At 43.1% G+C, this 20,321-nt stretch overlaps 1 non-coding gene across 1 annotated transcript; it reads right to left on the bottom strand.

Moving 5' to 3' along the window:
- Nucleotides 1-7,633: 7,633 nt before the first annotated feature.
- trnat-agu (transfer RNA threonine (anticodon AGU)) lies at nt 7,634-7,707 on the bottom strand. The gene has a single exon. It is a non-coding gene; the product is annotated as a tRNA-Thr (tRNA).
- Between the last annotated feature and the right edge of the window lie 12,614 nt (nt 7,708-20,321).

Here is a 20,321-nt window from a genome sequence, read left to right as displayed (position 1 = left end):
TATTTTGCTTTTGTACGTGTGTTGCTATGTCTGGGACTGTTTGAGTGCAATGCTATTGCTTTATAAACAGCGTTGAAACAAACATTTATCTAGTTAACACACAGCACTAATACACAGCTGGATATAAACAGCAGCCTGCAGCAGAGGGTGCAGTGGAAGTTTATTAACACAAATAATTCACCAACAATATATTTACTGCGATCCTCAATCACACCACCCTTCATCTTAACACGTTTTATTCTTCATTGACATCAACTTCTTGCTTCCAATAAACACTTCAATTTGGAACACAGCTTCCAAATCACCTTTATTCACAAACCCGAACACAAGCTGCAAATGCTGCAAACACACACCAGCCCAGACTTTCCCCTTTCTGTCAACCCATTCCTGCATCACTGCCTCTCCACCAACAGTTGCTGCTAGAATCATACAATCATAGAATGGCTAAAGCACAGAAGGAGGCCATTCGGCCTGACGAACCCATGTTGGCTCTCTGCTAAAGCAACTCACCTCGTCTCACTCCCCAGTCAGTTCAATGTCGGTGGTGGGAAAACTTCTCGAAAGAATAATTCGGGACAAAATTAATAGTCCCATGGACAAATGTGGGTTAATTCAGGAAAGACAGCATGGATTTCTTCAGGGAAAATCATGTTTAACTGTCCTGCTGGAGTTTTTTGATGAGGTAACAGCGAGGGATGATGAGGGCAATGCTGTTGATGTGGTCTACATGGACTTTCAAAAGGTCTGGCCGCATCTGAATGGTCACTGACCTGAAACATTAACTCTGTTTCTCTCTCCACAGATGTTGCCAGACCTGCTGAGTATTTCCAGCACTTTTTGTTTACATTTCGGATTTCTAGCATCTGCAGTATTTTGCTTTTATTGACTTTCAAAAGGAGTTTGATACAATGGAACACAACAGACTTGTGAACAAAGTTATAACTCATGGAATAAAAGGGACAGTAGTAACATGGACATGGAATTGGCTGAGTGACAGGAAACAAAGAGTAGTGATCAATGGATGTTCTTCGGACTAGAGGAAGGTTTGTTGTGAAGTTCCCCAGGAGTCAGTGTTGGGACCCTTGCCTTTCCTGATATATATTAATGACCTAAACCTTGGTGTACAGGGCAGAATTTCAAAGTTTATGGATGATACGAAAATTGGAAGCATTGTGAATTTGTAGTAACAATTCTGTGATTCTGTGATTCCAATATTCAAGTCATTTATATATATGGTGATCCTGACACTGACACTTGTGGACATCACTGTTCACCATCTTCCATTCTGAAAAACAACTAAATACCACAACTCGCTTTTCTTGATATTTCATACATTTTTTAATCTAAGCAGATACTGACCCTCCTATTCCAGGAGCCTGAGTTTTGTTACCCAGCCTTTTATGTGGTAGTTTGTCAAACGCTTTCTTAAAATCCAAATGGACAACATCCATTGCTTTCCCTTCATCAACCATTCTGTTACTTCATCAAAAAAATCAGTTATTTATTAATAGATGCAGTACTGAAACAGGCCCTTCGGCCCATCAAGTCTGTGCCGACCAACAACCACCCATTTATACTAATCTGACATTAATCCCATATTCCCTATCACAGCCCCACCATTCTTCTCCCACCTCCCTGCACTGGGGGCAATTTACAATGGCCAATTTCCCTATCAATCTGCAAGTCTTTGGCTGTGCGAAGAAACCCACGCAGTCACAGGGAGAACTCGAACTGCGCACAGGGACTGAACACGGGTCGCTGGAGCTGTGAGGCTGCGGTGCTCAACACTGATCGCCCAAAATGACCGTGGCAGGACTCGAACCGACAATCTTCTGATAACCTTGTTAAATGCACCGAAGTTGGACGCCTTATCCATTAGGCCACAAGGCCAATAAGGAAGAAGAAAAAAGGTGCTGAACCTCTCAGTTTTCGGTCTACCCAAACCAGGTTCAAGGCCTGAATAATGAACCGATTGCATCATTCGTTCTGTGAATAATACAATGATTTAATAGACAAAGTTTTGAAACATTCCTGCCCATAAATCTTGATAACAGAGAGTGTGTGGATCTCCTGACTCAGAATGTTTCATGGATACAGTCCTCAGATCCGACAAGGAACCCCTGAACATCCACAGTAAAGACAGTGTGGATGAGGAAATGTCAGAGCTGGGAGCTGAAACTCAGGGACGGCCGAGCTCTCCTGTCATTGAGCTTGTGTGTCTGCTCTGCTCGCCGCACTTCCGGCTCTACTTTGTTTCCAATGAAAAGATGAAAAGGGCCGTTCGGTTTTCCTCACACTGACAGCGTGTTTCACTCGGGTTAATATAACCCGGGACTTTTGCTGCTGAAATGAATTCTGCAAGGTCCCAGCAAACACACCGGCTCCCTCCTTTCTCCCCTCTTTCTATCGGATTGTTTTACCAGGAGGGGCTCAATAATAACAAACCCCCTGCAGGGAATGACCGCAAATTGAGCATCCAAATGGGGCAAGTGGGCAGCTTTCTGGGTTCTAGGTTCCCCCTACACCGCCCCTCCCTCCCTCCAGTCCAAGCCCCTCTTCACTTTCTTTGGGACTTTGATGAGGGTGAAATGGGGAAAGTTCCCATTGATGTTTGAATGCTGAATTGCTGCAAAGATCTGCGCACGCGCGACATAACCCCGCCCCCCAGTGGGACGTCACAATGAGGAGTGGAGCGCATGCGCATCCTTCCCCAACCCAGTCTGTGAGGCCATTCACTCAATCAGGGGAAGATGCTTTAAATTAGCTGCGAATGGAGACTTCCCGGGCCCGGGGGAAGGGAACAAACAGCATCTGCTTCCAGCAGCCACTGCTTTGGGAGCGTGTCCGCAGATGTGCTCAGAGATTAGCATTGAGTGGTGGGAAGTTGAGGGGGAGTCGGGGAGTGTTTGTAACAGACACTGTGGAGCAGGAGCTGCTCCTGGAACATGGAGTGAGCCGGGGACACGGGGAAGGGAGAGTTCATTCTCGGACAGTGTCTGTACAGGCTCAGGGAGACACAATGGGAAGAAATCACTATTGAAAATCACTGACAATTTCACCACACAAAGGAGAGGGAATTTTCCTGCTTTAGTTCCAGTCTCTCACTGTTTGTTGGATTGTGAACAGTGGGGGGAAAATAGCTGCAAAATAACGATGTGGACAGTTAGACAAAGAACATATATTGCAGATAACAGGTGAGAAGTGTGAAAGGCACATTTTAAATAGTGGCTGCTGGTTTTTTCGTTGAAATAGAAATGTGACTGTGTGAAGGTCACTGCTCTATCGGACAGTCCCAGTCATTGAGCAGTTCAGGGCTTGTGTTGTTTCTGAATGTCACAAACTTCTTGTAAAACCACTGCAAACACCTGGTAAACAGAAGCTGAATACTGCAGTGCTGCAGTGGAGTCAGACACTGACACTGTTTGTGTTCCTGGTTTTCATTTCGCGATTGTTCATAATGATTATAATTGGGACGATTACATTGATCGTTTTTGTATCTTCTACCTCATCAATTCTTTCATTCCTGCAGGAAAAGACATGAAGGAACCTGACTGGATGTGGTGATTCTTGGACACAAAGAAAAGTGCAGCGAGCTCGTTCCAACACACAGTCGGTACAGGATCACTCCCAAAGCACAGAGATACTGCCAGCTCATCAGTTCCACTGGAACAAATAAAAGTAGTCAGACAGACACTGATCCCAAAATCGAGAGACACATTTTCAATCCAACAGTCAAACAACAGCAGGACAGACAGAAGTTGTTTCCATTTCACTCCAATTCAGTACAGCTGACAGGTTGATACATCAATCACAGTATAAAAACAAACTCACTATCAGATCTAAATAAAGTCTGTCACCATGGTTACATTTTAAATGTAAAACTTGAAACAGAACAGACACAATTTACCTCATTGAAAGGTACAGAATGAATGCAATGAGGCTTCAAAGGGATTTGGACAGGGTAAGTGAATGGGCAAGAACATGGCAGATGGAATATAATGTAAATAAATGTGAAGTTCTCCACTTTGGTAGAATAAACAGAAAGACAGAGTATTTCTTAAATGGTGAGAGGTTGAGAAGTGTCGATGTCCAAAGGGACCTGGGTGTCCTTGTTCATGAGACACTAAAAGCTGGTGTGCAGGTGCAGCAAGCAATTAGGAAGGCAAATGGTATGTTGGCTTCATTGAAAGCGTATTTGAGTACATGGTTAAACATGTATTGCTTCAATTGTATAAAGTCTAGCTGAGACTGCACCTGGAGTATTCTGTACTATTTTGGTTTCCTTATTGAAGGAAGGATAGACTTGTCACAGAGGGAGTGCAACAGAGATTCACCAGACTAATCCCCTGGGATGGTGGGATTGTCTTATGATGAGAGACTGCAGAAACTGGGCCGAAATTCTCTGGAGTTTCGAAGAATGAAAGGTGATCTCGTTGAAACTTACAATATTCTTATGGGGTGTGACAGGGTAGATATGGATAGGATGTTTCCTCTGTCTAGTGAGTCCAGAACAAGGGGACACAGTCTCAGAATAAGGGCAGGCCATTTGAGACTGAGATGAGCAGGAATTTCTTTACTCAGAGGGTGAGAAATCTGCGGAATTCTTTATCCCAGTGGGCTGTGGAAGATCAATCATTGAACATATTCAAGACAGAAATCGATAGATTTCTAAATACTAACGGGATCAAGGGATATCGAGATAGCAGGGAAAAATGGCGTAGAGATAGATGATCAGTCACGATCTGTTTGAATATTGGAGCAGGCTTGATGGGCTGAATGGTCTAATGCCCCAATTTCCTATCATCCTTTGAATCCCAATAATGTACATCAGAACGTTAGACCAAGTTATGCATTACATACCAGTTCAAAAATCCCACAGAGATTAAGACTGAAAGATACAGTATCAATTCCATTACTACAAAATGAAGGACTTGGAGCTTGCAGACCAGCCCATGTATAAGATTGAAAGTTATATTTTCATTCACAATCGTTTTCACAGAGCTAAATATTGAATACCAATCCACAACTTGTACAGGACTACCAAATAAAACCTACAACTGTAAAATACAGTTAATCCATATTTTGAATTAAACACAAGGCAAATAAATATTGATACATTAAGAGAGCTGGAAACAGTGAGAGCAGAGTGGAGCATAAAGAGCCCAGGAGAGGGAGCATGAGTTCACTCGGAGAGCAGGGAACAGTGAGAGCAGGCGTCAAAAAAGGCAAAGGAATCCACAATTAATGGGAGAACACTGAATGGTGCAGAGGAAGTGAGGGACGTTGGAGTGAATGTCCACAGATCCCTGAAGTAGCAGTACAGGTCAATAAGGTGGTTCAGCAGGTATATGGAATCCTTTCCTTTATTAACTGAGGTATGGAATGTAAGGGTGACCTGGGTGTCCATGTCAATAAGTCACTGACAGTTAACATGCAGGTGCAGCAAGCAATTAGGAAGGCTAATAGTATGTTAGCCTTTATCACAAGAGGATTTGAGTACAGGAGTAGTGAATTCTTGCTTCAATTGTATAGAACCTTGGTTAGACTGCACTTGGAGTACTGTGTACAGTTTTGGTCTCCTTACCTTACGCAGGATATTATTGCCATGGAGGGAGTTCAATGAAGGTTCATCAAACTTGTTCCTGGGATGGTGGGATTGTCCTATGAAGAGAGATTGGGGAAACTGGAGCTGTATTCTCTAGAGTTTTGAAGAATGAGAGGTGATCTCATTGAAACCCACAAAATATTGAAAGGACAGTGAGGGTAGATGCAGCTAAGATGTTTCCCCTGGGAAACAAATGGGTCGAGAACCAGGGGACGCAATTTCAAAATAAGGGGGAAGCTCCTTAGGACAGAGATGAGGAGAAATTTCTTTACTCGGAGGGTTGTGAATCTTTGGAATTCTGTACACCAGAGGGCTGTGGAAGCTCAGTCATTGAGTATGTTTAAAGCAGAGATTGATAGATTTCTAAATACAAATGACATAAGGGAATATGAGGAAAGTGTGGGGGAAAAGGGCATTGAAGTGGATGATCAGCCATGATCATATTGAATGGTGGGGCAGGCTCGATGGGCTGAATGGCCGACTCTTGCTCCTATGTTTCGATGTTCCTAATTCCACATGATCGGCGAGACACAGCCTCAGGCCGACTTGTCGGGTGTTGCAAACAGATAACACTGCTTCTGATCTTCACCAGAACAGAGAGTGAGATGTAACATTGATCATCAAACAAACTGTGAGAGAATACAACAGAATAAAACACATGGAGAGACATTGTGGAATAACAAATAGATTTGATTGGAATGTTGAATTTTGATTGGAATGGATAAAACACCAGAAACAGCAGATGAAATTGGGATTCTCATCATTATATTGATCTGAAACAGAAAAGAGAAACTGATGGGAAGAAGGAAGAATGGAACTGTTCAGTTTGTTTGAGTTTTTCACTCACCCATGAAAGCTGATTAAAAAAAGATGCAAATAACAGAGAATTTCACCAAAAAGGGAGATTAAATGCTGCCGAAACCTTGGATCGAAGGATGCCCCAACAGATCACCTGTTTAACTGTCTCCTCACTGGGGGATTTCAATCAGTGAGCAATATTATTCTCTACCTTTTTTTTGTTAAATGAACCCAGAACTGTCACTTGGAGTTAATATCTGCATTCCGACTCCTGAATATTTTCTGGACACATTTCCTGCTGAAAGAACGAAGAACTCTTTTCTAATTTACACAATACTATATACACATTCATCAAACCTCTTAAGCTAGCATCCTTGGTGCTGCTCTCTCTTCTCCCAAACCTCATCTCATGTGACTGTTACATCACCACTCTGACAGTGGGAGGGGTTGATCCCACTGTCTTCAGCATTAACCCTTTACATCCTTATACTACACTGTCTGTCCAAACAAATGGGTGGAGGGAACTTCCTTCATTTATTCAAACACTTGAAAATCAACTCAAAGCCATCAGAGAGAGAGAGAGAGAGAGAGAGAGAGAGTGTGTCAGAGCACTTCCTGCATCCAGTCCTGACCCTGTCACACTCAGCAGCTGCTCACCCAGACCCCACTCTCATCAACACTGAACATTGTTACAGAGACCCTTCAAATAATGTTTATAAAAGGCGGAAAAATTCAAAGTTCATCGCAGCCGGATTGAATGGAACAAAGTTTAATATCTTCTCACCGTCTCTCAATACCCACGAGACATAGGTTTTCTTATTTGGTTCCTTTGATTTTTCTTGTTCCTGATTGACAAATATTCCAAACCTCGGATCAACCTTCCCACTTGCGTCATGTCCCCAGTCTCGGTTAAAAGCAACACACAACGACACAAACACTCTGAAATATACAACGCAGTCACACTTTCCTTCAGTGAGATTAATGTCGAGCTGTTTTCCAGATTGAATGTAACCGTGAACAAATTTGTATCAAAGAAGTTGCCTTTGGCGTATCAGCACTGAATTTCTGGACAAGGAGGAACAGCCATTCCCAACTCACATCCTTCACAAAGGCTGTTTTCTCCTGTGACTGAAATTCATCATGTAATTTGAATTCCAAGTTCAAGTTCACAAAACAGAGATATAAATGATTGATAAGGAAACTTCTAAAGCATATCACAAATGTGAAATAAGGCTCTGCTGGGAGTTGAACCCAGTCTCTTCTATTTACTAGACAGGTGCTTTAACCAACTAAGCTACAGAACCAGATCACAAATGATTGCGTCGTTGAAATCAGAGGAGGATCTGTTTATTCTCATCACACTTCTCCACTGGTCACAACATATTTTAACTTTTCCTACTTACTGATACAGTCATATACTCTATTTTTCCCAAAACTGAGAATGGAGGTGGAGGGGCGACATGATAGAGGTTGACAAAGTTATGAGTGGCAGAGACAGAGTGGATAGTCAGAAGCTTTTTCACAGGGTGGCAGAGTCAGTTACGAGGGGACATAGGTTTAAGGCGAGAGTGGCAAAGTTTAGAGGGGATATGCGAGGCAAGTTCTTTACACAGAGGGTGGTGAGTGCCTGGAACTTGCTGTCGGGGAAGGTGGTGGAAGCAGGGAAGATAGCGATGTTTAAGAGGCATCTTGACAAATACATGAATAGGATGGGAAGAGAGGGATACGGTCCCCTGAAGTGCAGAAGGTTTCAGTTTAGACAGGCATCAAGATAGGCGCGGGCTTGGAGGGCCGAATGGCCTGTTCCTGTGCTGTACTGTTCTTTGTTTATAGATGTGGTCACCCCACAGCTTAAGTGTATGCAGGGAGAGAGGGAATGGGTGACCACCAGGCAGTCAAAAAGAATCAGGCAGGTAGTGCAGGACACCCCGAGTGCGTCTCACTCTCCAGCAGGTATTCAGTTCTGAATACAGAGGACAATGATGCTTCACCTGGGGAGTGCAGCCGGAGCCAAGTCCATGACACCATGGGTGACTCAGCTGCAAAGGGGAGTACAGGGAAGACTGGAAAAGCCATAGTGATAGGTGATTCAATCGTCAAGGGAACAATGAGGTGTTTCTATGGCCACAGACGTGAATCCAGGAATGGAGTGTTGGCTCCCTGGTGCCAGGGTCAAGGATGTCATTGAGCAGTTACAGAGCATCCTGAAGGGGGAGGGTGAACAGCCAGCAGTGGTAGTCCACATCAGAACCAACAACATAGGTAGATATAAGGATGTTGTGCTGCAGTCAGAACTTAGGGAGTGAGGTAAGAAATTAGCAAGCAGGACATCAAAAGTAATAATCTCCGGATTACTCCCAGTGCCACGTGCAAGTGAGTACAGTAATAGATGGATAAGACAGATGAATGTACAGGAATAGATGGATAAGACAGATGAACGTGTGGCTGGAAAGATGGTGCAGGAGGGAGGACTTTAGATTTTTGGGACAGGTTGGACGGGTTGCACCTGAACAGAGCCAGGACGGAGTACCTTGCAGGATGTTTTGCTAGTGCTGTTGGGAAGGGTTTAAGCTAGTTTGGCAGGGAGATGGGGACTGGAAGGTAGAGTCAGATGGGACAAAATCAGAAATAAAAATGGCAGGCAGAAAATTAATGGAGTCTGGAAGAGAGAGGAAACACTGATTAGAAAATTCGAAACAAAAAATGTTGGCAGTGCTCAAGGATATCTAAATCAATGCAAGGAGTATAGCAAATGAAGCATATGAGCTCAGGGCACAGTTAGACACATGGCAGTATGATATCATAACTATTACAGAAACATGGCTAAAGGAGGGACAGGCATGGCAGCTCAATTTTCCTGGTTACAGGGTTTTCAGACGTGAGAGGGAAGGGGATAAAAAAGGAGGGGGAGTGGCAATTTTGGTCAAAGAAACTATTACAGCTGTGAGGAGGGATGATATGTTGGAAGGTTAATCAAATGAGACCGTATAGATTGAGCTGAGGAACGAAAAAGAAGCAATCACACTGCTGGGAGTGCACTATAGACCCCTAAACAGTCAGAGGGAGATGGAAGAGCAGATATGTAGGCAAATCGCTGAGAAGTGCAAGAACAATAGGGCAGTAACAGTGGGGGATTTGTACCACCCAAACATTAACTGGGATACTTTTTGTGTGGAGGGAATTGAGGGAGCAGAATTCTTGAGGTGCATTCAGGAGTACTTTTTTAGCCAATATGTAGCAAGTCCAACAAGAGAGGGTGAAGTTTTAGACTTAGTTTTAGGAAATGAAGAGGGGCAGGTGGAAGGAGTGGCAGTGGGACAGCATTTTGGTGGTAGTGATCATAATTCAGTCAGTTTTAATATAATTATGGAAAGGACAAGGACAGAACAGGAGTTAGAGTTCGCAGTTGGGGCAAGACCAACTTTACTAAGCTGGAGAGTGATTTACCGAAAGTGGACTGGAAACAGGTACTTGACGGTAAATCAGTGTCACAGCAGTGGGAAGAATTCAAAGGGGAGATTCAAGGGGTTCGGAGTCAACATGTTCCCACAAAGAAAAAGGGTGGGAAGGCCAAATCTAGAGCCCCATGGATGTCAAGGAGTTTACGGGTATAATAAGGCAGTAAAGGAAAGTTTATGCCCAACACAGAGAACTGAATACTACAGAAAGCCGAGAGGAGTATAGAATGTGGAGGGGGGAAATCAACATTGAAATTAGGAAAGTTAAGCGAGAGCATTAAAGAATATTGGCAATCAAAATCATGGTGAACCCAAAGATGTTTTATCAATACATTGAGAGTAAAAGGATAAATAAGGAAAGAGTAGGGCACAGAAAAGACCAAAAAGGTAACCTATGTGTAGAGCAGAAGATGCTGACATTGTTCTGAATAAATGCTTTGCATCTGTCTTCACAAAAGAGGGGGAAGATGCATATATTGTAGATAAGGAAGAGGGGTGTGAAGTATGGATGTGATTCATACAGAGGGCGAGAGGACATATTAATGGGATTAGTGTATATGAAAGTTGATAAATCACGAGCGCCGGATGGAATGCACCTCAGGCTGTTAAAAAGAAGCAAGAGAGGAAATAGCAGAAGAGCTGATCATCATTTTCCAGACCTCACTGGATACAGGTGTGGTGATGGAGGATTGGAGGACTGCTAACGTTGTACCTTTGTTTAAAAAGGGAGTGAGGGAGACCAAATAATTACAGGCCAGTCAGTCTAACATCAGTATTGGGCAAATTATTGGAATCTATTCTGAGAGACAGAATAAAATGTTACTTCGAAAGGCACAGATTAATCAAGGATAGTCAGCATGGATTTGTTAAGGGAAGATCTTGTCTGCCCAACTTGATCGAAATTTTGAAGAATTAAGAAGGAAGATAGATGAGGGTAGTGCAGTTGATGTAGTCTACATGGATGTAAATGTAGGGGGTATGAGTTTGCAGATGGCACAAAGATTGGCTGTGTGGTAAATAGCAAGGAGGATAGCTGTAGGCTGCAGGAAGATCTTCATGGTCTGGTCAGATGGGCAGAAAAATGGCAAATAGAATTCAATTCAGAAGTGTGAGTTGCTGCATTTGGGGAGGTCAAACAAGGCAAAGGAATACACAATTAATGGGAGAGTACTGAGAGGTGTAGAGGAAGTGAGGGACCTTGGAGTAAATGCCCACAGATCCCTGAAGGTAGCAGGACAGGTCGATAAGGTGGTAAGAAGGCATATGGAATCCTTTCCTTTATTAGCCAAGGTATAGATTTAAGAGCAGGGAAGTTATGCTGGAACTGTATAAATCATTAGTCAGGCCACAATCAATACTGTATGCAGTTCTGATCACCTTATTACAGAAAGGATGTAATTGCACTAGAGAGGGTACAGAGGAGATTCACGAGAATGTTGCCGGGATTGGAAAAATGCAGCTATGAGGAAAGACTGGATAGGCTGAGGCTGTTCTCCTTGGCACAGAGAAGGCTGAGGAGAAATCTCATTGAAACATACAAAATTTTGAGGTGCCTGGATAGAGTTGAAGTGAAGGGCCTATTTACCTTAGCAGAGAGGTCAGTGACTAGGGGAAATAGATTTAAAGTGATTGGTAGAAAGATTACGGGGGAGATGAGGAAAAGTTTTTTTCAGCCAGAGGGTGGTGGGGGTCTGGAACTCACTGCCTCAATTCATTCAAAAGAAGTTTGGATATACATTCAAGTGCTGTAATCTGCAGGGCTACAGACCAAATGCTGGAAGGTGGAATTAGAATGGGTGGAAAGTTTTTCATCTGGCACAGACACGATGGGCCAAGTGGCCTCTTTCTGTGCCTTAAACTTTATTTGATTCTATGATACTATAATTACCCAGCTGTTGTAATGGAAATTGAACTTGTTTCTCTGGACCATTAGTGGAGGCTTCAGGATTACTCGTCCTGTAATGTCACCACAAAACCACCATACCGCTGTATGAGATTTTTTACTGGTTTGTTCTGTGGATTTCAGTCTACACAAATGGAATTGATAATCTATTTCACTCTGATAATGTTTGAGATGTTTTTGGCTGGTAAATAATGTGTATCTCAGTCGACTGTATTTTTAAATTCCGCAGTCTGGGTGAGTTCAGGCATCTAATTTACATCACAGTTTGCACTTTCTATCAGCATTACTTAATCTAATACTGTTTTATTTTTGGACTGGCAATGTTTAGATCAATCTACACTCATGGAATTGATACTGTATTTCAGTTTGATATTGTATGAGTTTTTAGAATGGTATATAATATTTAGATCAATCTACACTAATGGAATTGATTCTGTATCTTTCCATTTCACAGTGTGAGTGAGTTCTGAACTGGTATCTAATTTGTGTCTCAGGTTACAATATCTTTCAGCACCTTAGAAACTTTCACTGTAATGAATGTTGGACTTGTATGTAACTTGTATCTCAGGGGACACGATGGGGATGTTTAAACATCCTTTATCATGAATGGATGTGAGCTTTGAGTATGGTATTTAATTTAAATCTCAGGGTACAGCATTACAAGAGATTCTGTGCCATTCAATCAATACCGTGTGCCAATTCTATCTGATATTTAATTGATAGCGAAGTCTGCATTATATTTAGATTGACACATTGTATTTCAATCTGTTAATGAGGGTGACTTTGACCTGGGATTGATGTATCTGACTGTCAATGGGACTGAATTGGGGTGAAATGGAAACAACTTATTTTTCTCCTGCTTTGTTTGATTGTTGGATTGAAAATGTGTCTCTGGAACTCTGGATCAATGTGGGCCTGACTACTTCTGCAGTCTGAAACTAGGGAACTGATGAACTGTCTATCCCTCTGTACTCTGAGTGATAATGTACCTACTGTGTGTGAGAGGAGCTGGCTGCACTGTTCCTTGTGCCTCGAGTGCAGCAACCATCACATTCTTCACGATACCTTCAAGGATGTGCCTGTATGAAGAAAAAATATGTCTTAACTCAAGAACAGGGGAGGTGCAAAATATCAAAGAGGTGAATTTAATTTCGCAATTAATAATCATTAAAAACACCCACAAATGAAAACCAGTGTCAGTATCTGTCTCCACTGAAGTACTGAAGCTCCCAGCTCCTGCATCACAAGTATTCTGGGCAGATCCATCTAGACAAAACACTGCACTGGGATCGTCCCAACTTCTCTATGCTCTACACATATTTCCATCCACCCTGCTTCATATGCACAAATAAACAAAAATAAAGCCCATTCTGTATATCCCTCAATTCCTTTCTTCCCATACAGTTGTTCCACCTCCCCTTAAATGCATCAATACTATTTGCCTCGACCTCTCCCTGTGGTTGCAAATTCCAGATTCTAACCACTCACTACGTAAATACATTTTTCATGAATTCCTCATTGGTTTTATGAATGTCGATTTTATATTTTTGGCTCGTTTCAGACACCACAAGTGGAAACGTGTCTCTGTGTATTCTATAAAAGCCCTTCACTATTTCCTCACTTTTTTCATTTGTTAGTGTGATGTAGGCATCACTGGCTATGCCAGCATTTATTGCCCATTCCAAATTGCCCTTGACAAAGTGGTGGTGAGCTGCCTTCTTAAGCCGCTGCAGTCCTTGAGCCGCAGGAATTCCAGCAGTGCTGTTTGGAAGGGAGTTCCAGGATTTTTACCCAGCGACAGTGAAGGAATGGTGATATAGTTCCAAGTCAGGATGGTGTGTGGCTTGGAGGGGAACTTGCAGGTGGTAGTGTTCCCATGCATCTGCTGCCCTTGTCCTTGTTGGTGGTGGAGGTTCTGGGTTTGGAAGGTACTGTCGAAGAAGCCTTGGTGTGATGCTGCAGTGCATCTTTTAGCTGGTACGCACTGCTGCCACTGTGCATCAGTGGTGAATGGAGTGAATATTGAAGGTGGTGGATGTGGGCAATCAAACAGGCTACTTGAGTGTTGTTGGAGCTGCCTTCATCCAGGCAAGTGGACAGTATTCCATCACAATCCTGACTTGTGTCTTGTGAATGGTGGACGGATGTGGGGAAACAGGAGGTCAGTTACTCGCCGCAGAATTCGTAGCCTCTGACCTGCTCTTGCAGTCACAGCATTTATATGGTTGGTCCAGTTCAGTTTCTGGTCTATGGTAACCAATGGTCAATGTTAATGGTGGGGGATTCAGTGATGGTAATGCCATTGAACATCAAGGGGAGATGATTAGATTCTCTCTTGTTTGAGATGGTCATTGCCTGGCACTTATCTGATGCCAATGTTACTTGCCACTTATCAACCCAAGCCTGGACGTTGTCCAGGTCTTGCTGCATCTGGACACGGGCTGCTTCAGTATCTGAGGAGTCATGAATGGTGCTGAACATTGTGCAATCATCAGAAAACATCCACACTTCTGGCCTTGTGATGGAGGGAAGGTCATTGATGAAGCTGCTGAAGATGGTTGGGCCTAGAACACCTCTCTGAGGAATTCCAGCTGTAATGGCCGGAGACTGAGATGATTAACCTGAACAACCACAGCCATCTTCCTTAGTGCCAGGTATGACTGCAAACAGCAGAGCATTTTGCCCTGATTTCTATTTACACTGGTTTTGCTAGGGCTGCCTTGTTGCCATGCACGTCAAAGGCTGCCTTGATGTCAAGGGCAGTCACTCTCACCTCACAGAGCCCCATCTCTGGGCAAAAAGTCTCACTTCTCAAGGGGTGTCTCGAGAAGACACAGTGGCGCAGTGGTTAGCACCGCAGCCTCACTGCTCCAGAAACCCCGATTCGATTCTGGGTACTGCCTGTGTGGAGTTTGCAAGTTCTCCCTGTGTCTGTGTGGGTTTTCCCCGGGTGCTCCGGTTTCCTCCCACAGCCAAAGACTTGCAGGTGATAAGTAAATTGGCCATTGTAAATTGCCCCAAGTGCAGGTAGGTGATAGGGAATAAGGGATTACTGTCGGGTTAGTATAAATGGGTGGTTGTTGGTCGGCACAGACACGGTGGGCCGAAGAGCCTGTTTCAGTGCTGTATCTCTAAATAAATAAAAAAATGCAATGTTTCTTTAGCTCTAAAATAAAAGCAAAAGTCTGTAGGTGCTGGAAATCTGAAATAAACAAAAATGCTGGAAATACTCAGCAGTTTAGGCAGCATTTGTGGAGGGAGAAACACAATTAACATTTCAGGTCTGTGTCCTTTCATTTTACAATATGTTTTATGTCCTGGTAGATAACAGTGCATTCAGTTTGCAGTAATGGAATTAATACTGTGTCTTCCAGCCTGACTATTTGTGAGATTTGTGGAGTGGTGTGTAACATGTAGCTCAGTCTGCAGTCTGGTTACATTATTGAGATTAATTCTGTTCTTTACAATCGGGTACTGTTTGTCTGTTCTATCTGACATTGAATTTGTAGTTCAGGCTGCTGTCTTGTGAGAGTGACACAGTGCCTTGCAATCTGACAGTGGATGTGATTTTGGACTGGGATTGATGTATCTACCTGTCAGTGGGACAGAGTTGGTGTGAAATGGAAACAACTTCAGTCTGTCATGCTCTGTGTGACTGTTGGATTGACTGTTAGTCTCTGGAACTTGGGATCAGTGCCAGTCTGACTAGTACTGCTGGCAGTGATTGTGGAACTGATGTTTCTTTTCTCTCTGAATGATACTGTACTTACTGTGTGTGAGGAGCCGGCTGCACTTCCCCTTGTGCTGAGGCATCATTATATTTATTCTACTTCCTTCAAGTATTTGCCTGTAGAAAGAAAAAGTATTTATTATAATTCAGGAAGAGGTGTGGTGGAAGTGACAAGAGAGACCAAAACAATCTTTGAATGAATAATCATTGTGAACAATCACAAAGGAAACCCAGCAATACAAACAGAGTCAGTGTCTGATTCCACTGCAGTCCTTCAGCCCCCAGCTACTGCATACCAGGGGCTTTGGCCGTTTTACAACAATTAAATGACATCCAGACATAATCCGCTGGGCCATGAATGGGACTGACCGACGGAACAGGGACTTTTACACAGGTCAGATTTCCAGTTCCCGCTCCCATGGTCTAACCGTTTAGTCGAAACCAAACAGCTGCTGTTCAAAATGTGTCCTTCACACTTCTCACCTGGTGCCTATAATAGATTCTCTTTGTGTAAATCTCCACATCCTGACTGTCCGCTTCTGTTTCCACACTTCACTGTCCAATAACAAGAAACTGTGGGAACAGGCTGGATCGCTCTCTTTGCGCTGGCACGGACATGATGGGCCGAATGGCCTCATTCTGCGCCGGAAATTTTCCATGTTTCTATTTGCTGAATTGTTGCCGGAATCTGCGCCTGCGCTCCCCTCCCCCAGCACTGCCTGTGAGCGGAAGAAGATGGTTTAAAACAGCCGCGAATGGAGAGATCCCGGTCCCGGGGGAAGGGAGCAAACAGCAGCCTCCTTCCAGCAGCACATCGCTTTGGGAGCGTGTCCGCAGACTGACTCAGAGATCACTATCGAGTCCAGGGCAAGTTCAGGGGCAGGCGGGGGCTGTTTGTAAGAGGTGGAATGGAGAATCAACTGGTCCCGGAACATGGAGTGAGTGGGGGAAGGGAGAGGCCATTCTCAGGCTGTGTGTCGACAGGGAAAGGAGACAGAATGGGAAGAACCTGTTACTGCAGTGCAGTCAAACAATGATAATATTTGTATGACTGGGCTTCCTTTGTGGGGGCTCATTATTATTCGAGAGATTAAATTCATTAAAATCCTGTATCTTCTATCTCACCTGTATTTTAGTTATAAACATACTTTTGTTCAAACAGACAAATAATTGAATGAACCAGAATAAATGTGATGTTTCCTCCACCCAAGTTACAAGGAAGAGTGTCACCAGCTCCTTCTCACACACAGTCCGGACATTATCATTCACACAGCGCAGAGACACAGACAGGTCATCAGTTCCACAGTCTCAGACAGCAGAAATAGTTCCAGAGACACATTTTCAATCCATCTATCCAACAGAACAGGAGAGACAGACGTTGATTCCATGTCACCCCAACTCAGTACCACTGACAGGTAGATACATAAATCCCAGCCCAAATTCTCACCCACTATCAAATTATCAGTGTGTCAATCCCACAATAGTGCAACCTCAGCTACAAATTAAATACACAAAGAACTGACACATGGTTCCCTTTTCAAAGTTACAGAATTAAGGGCGGCGCAGTGGTTAGCACCGCAGCCTCACATCTCCAGCGACCCGGGTTCAATTCTGGGTGCTGCCTGTGTGGAGTTTGCAAGGTCTCCCTGTGTCTGCGTGGGTTTCCTCCTGGTGCTCTGGTTTCCTCCCACATGACCAAAAGATTTACAGGTTGATAGGTAAATTGGCCATGATAAATTGCCCCTAGTATAGGTAGGTGGTAGGGAAATATAGGGACAGGTGGGGATGTGGTAGGAATATGGAATTATTGTCGGATTAGTATAAATGGGTGGTTGATGGTTGGCACAGACTCGGTGGGCCGAAGGGCCTGTTTTAGTGCTGTATCTCTAAACTAAACTAATATAATCTGAGATTCAAGTTAAATACCAGCCCAAGATTTACACATGTTATCAGTTTATTATCAGTATTAATTCCCATAATGTGTCCAGACATATCCATTAGATACAAGTCCAAATCTAAAATGCATAATCAGATTGAGAGATTCTGAAATATCGTATAACCTGAGATACAAACTCAGATTCCAGTTTAAAACTCATCCGGATTGTGAAACTAAAAGATACATTATAAATTTGATGAGTATAGTCTGAGCTATAAATTACATACCAGTCCTAAAACCTCATAGTGTCAGATGGAAGATACTGTACAATTCCAGACTGAGCTCATTTTACACACAAGTCCAAGATTCTCCCTCAGAGTCAGACTGAATGGCATTGATCAAATTGATTAGTACAGCCTGAGTTACACTTGCACATCAATCCTGTATCAGATTGAAAGATACATTATCTTTCACTATTATGTTCACAGTGACAGATATTTAATACTTGGCAAAACTTCAAACATATTGTCTGCTTAAAACCGACCACATCTGTGGCCTGTTGCTGTGCTGACATTTTATGCAGAATGAATCCAGACTTGCAAACAGTCCCAGGGACGGAAGGTTATATAATGAATCCCCCACTCACACAGAGTACCAGATCCTGACAGATAAAGTGATGCTGAAACACATGCTCAGTGCCAGATGCTGAAAAGTATAGGTTGATTATTGCACTCACTCACAGTACCTCAGCCCGAGTCATCTAAAGCAACCTAACACACAAATAGTAGCACTGAGAGATTGAGAAAGAGTCCAAAACTCACATAGAGTACCAGACACTGACAGATACAAACTGAAAACTACACGCACATGGATATAGGATTGGCTAACTCACAGAAAAGAGAGTGGGGATAAATGGAGCATATTCAGATTGGCAAACTGTAACTAATGGAGTGCCACAGGTACAGTGCTGGGGCCTCAACTATTTATGGTCTATATTAATAACTTGCATGAAGGGACCAAGTATATTGTTGCCAAATTTGTAGATGGTACAAAGATAGGTAGGAAAGCAAGTTGTGAGGAGGACACAATGTGTCTGTGAAGAGATATAGAAAGGTTAAGTCAGTGGGAAAACATTTGGCAGATGGAGTATAATATGGGGAAATGTGAGATTGTCTACTTTGGCAGGTGGAATAGAAAAACAGAATATTATTTATATGGAGAGAGACTGCAGAATGCTGCTGTACCAAGGAATCTGGGTGTCCAGGTACATGAACTACAAAAATGTTAGCATGAAGGTATAGCAAGTAATTGGCATTTTTAGCAAGGGGAATGGAGTATAAAAGTAAGGAAGTTTTGCCATAACTTTACAGGGCATTAGTGACATCCCAACCCCATACAGTTTTGGTCTCCTTACATAAGGAGGAATATACTTGCATTGGAATCACTTCAAAGAAGGTTCACTCGGCTGATTGCTGGGATGTTTGATTGTCTTAAGAGAAAAGGTTGAGCAGGCTGGGTCTATACTCACTGGAGTTTAGAAGATTGAGAGGTGATCTTATTGAAACCTGCAAGATTCTCAGTGGGCTGGACAGGTAGATGCTGAGAGGACGTTTCTCCTTGTAGGGGATTGTAGAATTAGGGGCCAGAGTTTCAGATAAGCAGTCTCTCTTTCAAGAAGGAGATGAGGAGGAATTTCTTCTCTGAGAGGGTTGTTAATCTTTGGAATTCTGCTCTCCAGAGGACTGTGGAGGCTGTGTCATTGAATATATTCAACGCAGCAATAGACAGATTTTTGATCTACAACAGAGTCAATGGTTATGGGGGCAGGCAGGAAAGTGAAGTTAAGGCCACAATCAGAACAGCCACGATCTTATTGAGTGGCGGAGCAGGCTTGATGGGCCAAATGGTCTACTCCTGTCCTATTTCGTATCTTCTTATGTTCTTATGCACACACACACACACACACACAACCAATGTGTGGCGGATCTAGAATTAATCCCACTTTCATACACAATACCAGTGACTGAAAGGTACAGAATGAATCCCACAGATAGATACGGTACCACCGACAGGTCCAGAATGAATCCCATGCTCACAGTCAGCACCCGGGATTGAAAGATACATCTGATTCCTACCCTCACATAACAATATCAGACTGAGTTACAGAATGAATTCCACATTCATACTGGGCACCAATGACTGCTAATTAATTCATCCCACAATCACACACACTACCAAAGGCTGACAGATACAGAATTAATCCCACACTCCTATGTAGTAGCAAAGACTGACACATACAAAATCATTCTCAAATACTACTACAGTAGCTGGCAGATTCAGTGACTGCCAAACTCACATAAATCACCAGAGACTGACAGATAAAGAATGAACTCACACACACACTGAGCTACTGACAGATATAGCTTGAATTCCACATATACAGAACAACTGACAGATTCAGACAAAGTCCCAAATTACATAACATTCCAGAGACTAACAGAATGAATCAAATACTCACATACTGTGCCACTGACAGAATGTATTCCACACTCACATGCAATACTGAAGACTGACAAATACAGAATGTAACTCACACTTTCACAAAGTACCAGTGAGTGACAGGTACAGAATGAATCCCACATTCACACATGACACTAGAGATGGATCGCCAAAAAAACAATAAGCCTGCCAGAATAGATAGAATTCACATCAAAATTCTAAAATATGGCAGAGAAACACTCGACACAAATACATGTCTCATTTCCCTCATCTGGAAGGAGGAGAGCATGTCAGGGGATCACCGTGATGCGGTAATTGTGATCATCTTTAAAAAAAGTTGACACAACCGACTGTGTTAACTATAGAGGGGTATCCCTGCTGTCCACCACAGGGAAGGTCATCACAAGAGCCCTTCTCAACTGCCTCCTCCCCGTGGCTGAAGAGCTCCTACT

This window comes from Heterodontus francisci, unplaced genomic scaffold (genome assembly GCF_036365525.1).
Source record: "Heterodontus francisci isolate sHetFra1 unplaced genomic scaffold, sHetFra1.hap1 HAP1_SCAFFOLD_58, whole genome shotgun sequence".
NCBI classification, from domain to species: domain Eukaryota; kingdom Metazoa; phylum Chordata; class Chondrichthyes; order Heterodontiformes; family Heterodontidae; genus Heterodontus; species Heterodontus francisci.
Note: the sequence above shows the minus strand (reverse complement) of the source record. Positions and strands in the feature narration are given on the sequence as shown.